Source organism: Podarcis vaucheri, assembly GCF_965113315.1.
Source record: "Podarcis vaucheri genome assembly, chromosome: 17".
Classification (NCBI taxonomy): domain Eukaryota; kingdom Metazoa; phylum Chordata; class Lepidosauria; order Squamata; family Lacertidae; genus Podarcis; species Podarcis vaucheri.
Genome location: NC_138755.1, coordinates 40,118,096 through 40,127,979, shown reverse-complemented (window position 1 = coordinate 40,127,979; position 9,884 = coordinate 40,118,096).

The window sequence follows — 9,884 nt, the reverse complement described above, 5'->3', positions numbered from 1 at the left end:
CCTAAATGAATACCTTAAAGCCAAGGTTTGAGGACACAAATCAGGCTGAGTCTGGAATAACCTTGTGAAGTGAAAGGATAAGAAAGAGGGGTTTATATCTAGATGCTAGGATAGAGATGATAAGGAAAACAGGAAGATACAGTGAGAGGTAAAGGAGGAGCTGTGGAAGTCAATGTTTGTTTTTCTTTTTAGTGTTTATATTATGAACTTGTAAGATACAGATTTGTGGTTTTTTTGTATGCTAGTTTTTGTGTTTTGTGTACTGTTATTTTTTGATATTTTTCGTGTTGTTGTTGTTGTGTGGAAAATACTAATAAAATTTATTATTTTAAAACAACAACAACAAAATCTCATTTCTTGTACCTTGAAGCCATTGGTTCGATTCCTACCCTCCAGAGCGGGAGAAAACAAGCTTGCTGCATCTTCCATGTGATGGCCCTTGAGATATTTGAAGATGGTTATTATATCTCCTCTCAGTCTCCTCTTTTCCAGGCTAGACATACCCAGCTCCCTCAACCATTCCTCATAAGGCTTAGATTCCAGACCTTTGGTCATTCTGGCCTCTCTCCTCTGCACATGTTCCAGCTTCTCAATATCCTTAACAACACACTGCACCCAAGCACATGTGGGGGTTTTTTTGGGGGGGGGGATCCTGGCGCTTTCCCCAGGAAAACCTGTATTTTACCACTGACTGCAATTGGGTTCTCCACGTTGCCATTTGCTCCAATTCAGTGGTAAAACAAGATTATTATTTTTCTAGGAAAAGCGCCAGGACAAGAGAAAAACACCACTTGAACAAGAAACTTTAAAGCGCAGGCCTGTGCCTGGAAAACATGGTGAAAAAGAAAATCTGGAGGAGTCTCAGCTTTAGTTAGGAACTGTGGATCAGGACCGCTTTTATGAAAGCCGCTGGGTCTACTTTATAAGATCCAGAGTGCAGATTGGCCAGCATGGCTTTGCCATGGTCAGTTGAGAAGACATTTCTCCCAGAGTGATTTGATAACAGCAGAAGCATCAGAAACGCCTCCCCTTGAATGATCTGGAGCTTCTGTTCTTGATACACCTCCTACTGAGTTACCAGAGCAACTAAGGGTTGGTCCACTCTTCTGCAGTTTTCTGCTCGACCTGCCTTTTCTAGGCATGGGTCCAAGAGGTTTCCCCCTTGCCCAGCTGCTTTCCAAAGGAAAGCCTGCTCTTTGGTGATAAATGGGCACAAAGGGCAATCTGGGGCCGACCTGCATCGTTGTTTTCTCTGGTTGAGCACTAAAGAGTGGTTTTCCCCCAGTGAAAGCTGTGGGACATGCCAGCTCTATGCCCTGCAAAGTATGTGGGCACGGGGCTGAGGCCCCCCCATTCTTGAGGGGCCGGGCCCCACTGGGCCTCCTCATAGTAGTGGAGGGCCTCATTGGGCCTCTCACTCTCCTCATGACATATGTGACATCACATGTGTGTGTTGCACGTGTGATGTCATGTGTACATGATGAGCCTCCCCAGTGTCGCACGGAACTCGGACAAGGGGAAGTGTGGGTTAAGCTCTAAGTGAAAGAAGCCATCATTCTTCCTAGGTGCCCTCGCCAGCAAGTGAAGTGGAGTCATATGCACAAGTAAACCATAGAGGCAGCTTCATGAAAAGGTACCCCTCTGTTAATACACAATGTTAGCTAAGAGAGTTTTTGGGACCTCTTGAGCTCCTGTAGTTTACCTACTTCAGTGACACAGTGGTGGAGTGTTATGTAGCACCAGAGAAAAGTTGTCTGCCTGTTCCTTGACTATTTCCTTGCTACACAAACACAACACATTTTTCACAGCACCTCATGAGGCTAGAAAACACTTCATCTCTAGTGGGTCATGTTGCTGCTGCTTACCAGGAGGTAGAGGAGGAGGGGCAAAGTTGGCACGATGCAAATGTGCCAATAGAGAAAATCTGGTGCTCCTATTGGTGTGCCAGCACTGTGTTGACCTCACTGATGCCTTGCCTGTAAGCAGCAGGGGCACAACTGACTGGAGGCCAGGTGAGCACTGCCACCCTGCCATGCCATATGATCTTGAAATTTAACATGCATTATTAAAACCAGTGACCAGTTTTATCTATTCCTCTATCCAATAATCAACATCTCATTTTTTTTTTTAAAAAAAGCAACGAAAGATAACTGTTATGCACACATGGGTCCTGCTTCTTCCTGGAGCATCAATGCCTGAAAGGGAAGTTACTAAACTGGAGTCCTATTTTCCTCGAACATAAGCTCATCTTTGGTTCCTTGCTTATTCCCGGCCTCCCCCTTCCCTTTGCCACTTTCTTTCATGGGGATCAAGGGTTGGAAGATGACAAACCAATTGATTAATAGACACAAAATGTCTCCTGTAATTTATTTGCTTTCTGCACCTGACTAGAATCACTAGGTCTATTTGGAAAAGAAAATATATTGTCCTTCCTGACTCCAAGTGGCAGCAGAGAGAGCCGAGCATGTGATATCAAGCTGTGTATGGAAAGCAAACAAAACGCCGTTTCTGTATATTGTAAGCATCTCAGGTCGTAAAAGTGTCAGCACGCTATATTTCTTGCCAGAATCCTCTCCATTTTATTATTTGAGCCCTTTCCCATTGTGTTCAATATTCAAGGAGAGTCTCCAAAGTGCTCTACATCTGTTTCCCAATCATGTTTTTGATTATCAGTGCCAGATTGTTCACGATCCTCTTGCTCAGATAATCTGATCACATTTGGGACAGGGCTGCAGCAGTCAGAATAGACTCTCTCCTGCTCAACTAACCAAGCCCCTATCCATTATTTTCACATGCCCAACTCGCGATATTCCTCACAGGAACTCTGGCAATGACTAGGTGTTTTTAATACTTATGCAAAATTACAATGCATGCACCAGCTACAGTACATGTAGCTACAGTACATGTTTACATGTCACCAATTCAGCTTCAAATTGGCCCAGGTTTGTGGAGGAAACACAGAGCAACATCGTGGTCATCAGGTGGTAAACAGATGGCTGGGTGCTATCGCTACATACTAGGCTGAATTTAGAACTTATACTACAAATCAGTCAGCCCTTTTGTGCTGAGTTTCATGACTCAAAATGGCTCCCAGAGGCTTGAGACTGCTTTGATACAGGAGTCCTGCTGTAACCTGTATTTCAATACACATCCTTCTCCGTTTTCCCTCCCCTGGAATTCATATGGAGAAGGGTGAAAAATCTTATCCCATCATAGGAGAGAGTTACAATGGATACCTCTCATGTTTCTCACTGTTCTGAATCCCAGAAGCCAGAACCGCAAGAGGGATTGCTGCTTTCACTGCACAGCGATCCCTCTTGCTGTTCTGGCTTCTGAGATTCAGAATATTTTTTTCTTGTTTTCCTCCTCCAAAAACTAGGTGCGTCTTGTGGTCTAGTGCATCTTATAGAGTCAAAAATACGGTATATTTCTAAGTGGCTGTGTTCCAAGTGTTAAGATCTCTGAAAGAAAAATAACAGTATATGTTTATTACAGGAGTCCAGCAATTTTGGGGTTGGGGGGTGGGGGCAAATTTCTCCCAATCCATGCTAGTCTGTCTTAAATATGGACATTTCCCTTTAATTTCAAAGAAGTTTAATTTCAAAGAAGGGATGCATACCTTTAGAAAGTATTTAAGGAAACATAGCCCCTTGGAAACATTTTTTTTAAAAAAATAATCACACATAGATTAAAGCTTCAGTTACTTGGAAGTAAAGCTTCCCTGAATAAGCAAGAGTTACTTCCAAGTAGGTGGGACGCGGGTGGCGCTGTGGGTTAAACCACAGAGCCTAGGACTTGCCGATCAGAAGGTGAGCGGTTCAAATCCCCGCGATGGGGTGAGCTCCCGTTGCTCAGTCCCTGCTCCTGCCAACCTAGCAGTTCGAAAGCACGTCAAAGTGCAAGTAGATAAATAGGTACCGCTCCAATGGGAAGGTGAACGCCGTTTTCGTGCGCTGCTCTGGTTCGCCAGAAGCAGCTAAGTCATGCTGGCCACATGACCTAGAAGCTGTACGCTGGCTTCCGTGGCTAATAAAGCGAGATGAGCGCCGCAACCCCAGAGTTGGCCACGACTGGACCTAATGGTCAGGGGTCCCTTTACCTTTACCTTACTTCCAAGTAAGTACTTCGGTTTGCTATATAATTTGCGAAACGTCTCCTCTTTTAAAGAACGGGAAGAAATTGGAAATTAAAGCCACAGTAATCAAACATATGGGTAGGTGTAGCCAGAAATATTTTGCCTAGGTAAAAGCTAAATGGCAAGTTTCAGACTACATCATGCATCAACTCTGGCAAACAGAGTCAAGTAAGAGAAAAAAGGAAAGCCATTACAGGAAGGCACTTAGAAGAAAGAGATACGTACACACACCAAAGAAAAATGCTTTGATATTTAAAATATTTATGACTTTAAAAGGCATGAAAAATGATACCGGCTATTAACTAATAGACATTCTGCCTTTGTGATGCAGCTTAAAACTTTTAACTAGAAACACATCTTTGCTTGACATTGTCTCAAGCCAGATGTAAACATGATTAATTTCAAGGTGCAACAGAGGAGAGTTCCTACCTCCCGTCCTTGACTGTATGTTGTTAATACATAGGAGACCACTTGCAAGCCGGACGGGATGCTATTTGCATTTTCTCCTGAGCCTCCTGTTGAGAAAGCTGGTCCATGACATAATTCCTTGAAATGCATAAGCAAGAATAAATTGATAGTACAGTGGTACCTCAGGTTAAGTACTTAATTCGTTCCGGAGGTCCGTTCTTAATCTGAAGCTGTTCTTAACCTGAAGCACCACTTTAGCTAATGGGGCCTCCTGCTGCCACTGCGCCGCTGGAGCACGATTTCTTTCTCATCCTGAAGCAAAGTCCTTCACCCAAGGTACTATTTCTGGGTTAGCAGAGTCTGTAACCTGAAGCGCCTCTAACCCAAGGTACCACTGTACTGGAAAGGGCTTCTTCCAGCCCGATCCTTTTATTTACAACAAACAGACTACGCAGAAACAGCCCTGGAATGTAAGATACAAAGCTAAGGGAGTTTCCATGTGGAACACCAAAAGTGCTTTTCCCTCCAGAGGGAAAATGGCTTAATGCATCCTTTCTCTGTTGGTGGATGGTTCTCTGGGCAAGCATGAAGCAATTTCTCTTTGATGAAGCCATTCTTGGTTTGTTTATTTATTTAAAATATTTTTATGTTACTACAGTGGTGCCTCACAAGACGAAAAGAATCCGTTCTGTGATTCTCTTCGTCTAGCGGTTTTTTCATCTTGCGAAGCAAGCCTATTGACGGATTAGCGGATTAGCGCTATTAGCGGCTTTTAGCCGTTTTTAGCGGCTTATCTGCTGATCGGATCAGCTGATAAGCGGCTTAGCGGCTTAGAAAAAGGGGGGGAGGGAAAAAAACCAGCAGGAACTCGCAAGACATTGTCGTCTTGCGAAGCAAGCCCATAGGAAATTCGTTTTGCGAAGCACCTCCGAAACGGAAAACTCTTTCGTCTAGCGAGTTTTCCGTCTTGCGAGGCATTCGTCTTGCAGGGCACCACTGTATTTAGGCAGCCGTTTCATAAAATTATCAGGGTGGCATACAAAGGAAAATAAAAACTTAACACTACCATTGCAATCTTGCACAGAGTAGTCCTGCCTCCTGTCCAATCCTGCTAATTTCTGTGGGCTACCAACAATTGGAATGGATATTTTATTTTTTAAAAATTTATTTAGCTACTTAGCTATTTTTCTATCAAGATTTATAAACTGTTTAATCAACAAAAACCTCAACGGTTTACATAATAGGGGAATCACCCACTTTGTGTGCCTTTATGGGATGTATGCCAGTTACGTGTAAACCTGTTCATTCAGAGTTCCCTTTGCTTCTGTTTTCTAAACTGAGATCCAGAACACGAATGTAAATGGACACATTGGATTGAAACAAAATATTGAACAATTTACAGTCCAAGCCAAGCCCCCACCCCAAGTTATTAAGAAAATGACAATAATAACATTACACTCCTTGCAAATAAATGAAAGTTAAAATTGAAAAATTGGACAGTTCTTTCATGGAAATTGGACAGGGGAAGGGACTAAAAGAAAATTTAAAATCAGTTCCACAGCTGTTACTCAACACTTTAGGCATCTCTCCTTTTTCTTTTTCTAATAAATGTATAACAATCAAGACTAACAAAGTATTCCAAAAATCCTTTCAACCCCAGCCCCACCAAACTATGAGATTATTTGGGTGGAATAGGTGTGGAAGTGCTTTCTCAGGATAACAAATATTTTCTGAATAGCCCTTTTACATTAAAGGAATTACAATCAGTTGTAAAACATTTTAAAATTGTTATAATTTCTGGGAAAGACAGTTATACTAGGGGATTTTGCAAAATATTTGGCACGTTACTAAACCCTTTCCTCGGGGCCAGATTTAGATGAAGAGAGGCCCTCAGCTACTCCACTTGTGAGGCCCCTCCCCACCCCCCACCCGCATGACTAGAAGGAAATGGAAGAGGGTTATAAACAATATTGAGTGAAGCCTGGGATGATGACGGGTATTTAAAATTCTACAATTCACAATTTCTCCTCTAAAGGACATAAGATATTATTGTTAAATACCATGGTGATTTTTTTTAAAAAGGCATAAAACGAACACTGAAAAACTTTTGCAATAACTGACTGTTTGTCAGGGTTGCTTCCAGATCCTAGCTCACAGAGGATCACGCCAGCCAGCTATCATTAAATAAAAGTCTTTATTGAGTTACAGTCTCCATTCTCAAGCTGCTGCGCGCAACTCTACGTCTTATGCTTAGATCGGCGAAGCTCCGTCTGAGTCTCCGCCCCTTGTGCACCAACTTAATATCCTAGCCCTGCTCCACCTTTTCCGCCTGACAGTTCTCCTCTGGGTCCCTCTGCCCCCCGGGGTCTCTTCCTTCCGGGATTCTTCTGACGCTGACCCCCCGGACCCTTCTGTCTCCTTGCGCCGGGCTTTAGGACCTGGCTCCCTTTCCGGGCTGCCTACTGCGCCACTTTCCTGTGCATTTGAACTTGGCGTGCGCGCCCAACCTTCCACCTTCCGTCTAACCGTTTCCTCGCTCCCCGATGGAGGTGTGGCCACTCCTGACTCGTGCCCTCCCTCCTGTTGTGAGCTGCCAGCGCTTGAGTCCTGGCGCCCTTCCTCATCCCTGCTCTCTGGCGGTGACGCTGGTCCCGATTTCCAACTGCTCCCCTCTGAGTCCCCTCTGGCTCTATCTTCCTGGGGTGTCCCCCTAGTCTCCCCCCTTGCCCTGGCCACTGGTGCTCCTCTTTGTGAATCTTCTGATTCACTGGAAAGACTCGGAGATCTCGGGTCGTCGTCATCACTCATCTTTTCTTCTGCCTCCTCCCCTTCGCTCTCTGTTTCCTCCCTTTCCCTCGCCTCTGCTCCTGAACCCCTGACACTGTTATATGACTGTTTTAGCAAACTCTTCAGCATACCTTTTGGGTGGTTTACCCTTTGTGGCCCTTTCAGATCTGCGTACTATACACAAGTCTTCCATGCTAGGCTTCTCCTCTTTAGGAGAATGGTGGGCAGGCTGGGTCGTCCTCTTATATACCTGCTGGGATTGACAAGGCATCTGACCCGCACCTGAATCTCATAGCTCTCCTGTAGCTGCCTCTGATTAGTTATCATTTAATTCTTGGGGGAAATAATTAGCATCACACGTCATGTGCATGGAAGCTGCCAACCATTTAACCTACCCTGGAACTTTTCTTTATTAGTGCCACTTTGTTTTGTACGATTCCTTGCAAATGAAGGAAAACAACTCTTCTGCTTGTATATGTTGATAATATAATTTTGGTTACTGAGGACAAACAAGATTGTACAAAAACAAGATTGGGTGCAGGCCTGGCCAGGACATAGGCATCCTGACTGTGACAAAGGTGACCTGTGTGCTTGCTTGCTTGATTAACAGCTGTTGGGAACTTCAAGGTCCTTCTTCTCCCTTCTTATGGTCTTTGTACTGGACCTGGAGACTCCAATAGAGAGCATTCCATGTCAAGAAGGAGGGCAAGTGGGCACTCTATCAAATGACAGGGCAGGAGTTACATGGAGCAGGGTCTTTTCACTGGTGGTGCCCATTGTATGCCTCTCTCTTCCCAGACCTGCTCTCTTTTGGCCTGTATTTTGGAGCTTTATAATTTAGGAAGACTTTGGAAGAACTGGTTGACAAGTCTTATCAGTTGCTGACGTATGAGCAGATTTTATTTGCTGCTATTCTGTGCTTCTGGTGCACCAGGGTTTACAGCAGAATAATAGAGTTGACCAGGATGCCAGAAGGGATACAGTTTACGAGCTTTCTCCATTATCTGCACAGCAGGGGGTGTTCAGTCAACAGTGCAAAGGCTGAGCTGAAGCATTCTCTGCTGGTTACCTGCTTTCAGCAATAGGGGTTGCTGTTTGGTAGTACCCAATTGGTTAGCTGTCAGATTCTAGAGCTCCCTATTGGTGGCTCTTAGGTAATTCACAAAATACAGAGTCCATTCATAAAGCACAGTGTTCATTCATAAAGCAGTAACATAAATCTCCATTGCTACATATTGGGTGTATGTTTCAGTGGTTGACTGTACAGGTTTATGGCCAGGCTGTAGTGTAGTGCTTATGTGACTGTGAATAAAAGGTGGCTGGGCTCATTGTCTCAGGGTTTGGGGGGGAAGAGGTGACAAAACTGATTTCCAATAAGTGCCCCCCTTTATTTCCATAACAAGTCCTTGAGTCTGTACCTCTGAATGGTGACACCAGGGACCTAGAAGGTGCAGGGTTTATGGGTCCAACCCCTGCACACTCTCATCAGGGCTGACCTTAAGGCAATTGGAGCAATTGGGCCAAATTGGGCCCCACGGGCTGCTCCTAAGGGGGCCCCTGCACCAGGACAATCTAGATGGATTTTATTTATATCTATAAGATTTTGCAGACTTTGGCTGTGAACTGGGGCCCTAAAAAATAATAATAATCAAGTTGCGCCCCACTGGCTAGCCCTGAGTCTAATAGTTGCTGGGCCTGAGTTGCCCTGCCCTTGCATGAAGTCTTTGGTTTACAATTTTGGGATAGGGAAGACTGCAGCACTGGGGAATGGGCAGGCTGGCAAGGCCACCTAGACTTAGAGGCCCCAGTTGCCCTGCCCTCGCATGAAGTCTTGGGTTTGCAATTTTGGGTGGGGGGAGACTGCCTGCTGGGGAGAGGAAAGGCTGGAAAGGCCCCCTAGATTTAGAGGCCCTAGGCTTCAGTCTACTTAGCCTATACATAAATCCAGCACTGCCTTTCCTGCTATGGCTGGGGAAAATGCAGGAAACCAGATGGACATCATCTGTAAATGCTCCAGAGCAGACTCCATATGCGGAGTAGTAAACGTAATGCATTTGGGAGTCAAAACCAGAACAACGATTGTGGTATTTTCACTTGATGCAACAAAAGCATTTGACAAACTTGAATGGTCTTTCCTTTCACCAGCTTTTGGAAAAAAATGTGAATGCAGAATACATTTCAAAGCATGTGGCATAGACTGGCTTAATGCAGGGGAGTGGCAGGAGGCAGCAGCTGGGGAACCCCCAAGGGAACCCCAGGGGAAGAAGATTCAGAGCCAGGGGGTTGGTGGTAGGATGACGATGAATGGTCAGAGGGAGAAGAGGGAGCAGACTGGGAGGAGGAAGTGTCAGAAGCAGAAGAGGCAACAGAGTCTAGTGAGCAGGAAGAGGCTGTGGCACACAGTAGTTCAGACTCAGAGGCAGGAGAAGACAGAGATTAGGTAAAAGAATCTAGGGAGGATCCCCCAGTTGCTGTGACCAGTTCCCCTTCTCCCTGGTCTCCCAGAACACACAGAGGAAGAAGAGGGCAGAGGGAAATTGTAGGCTGAATTAGT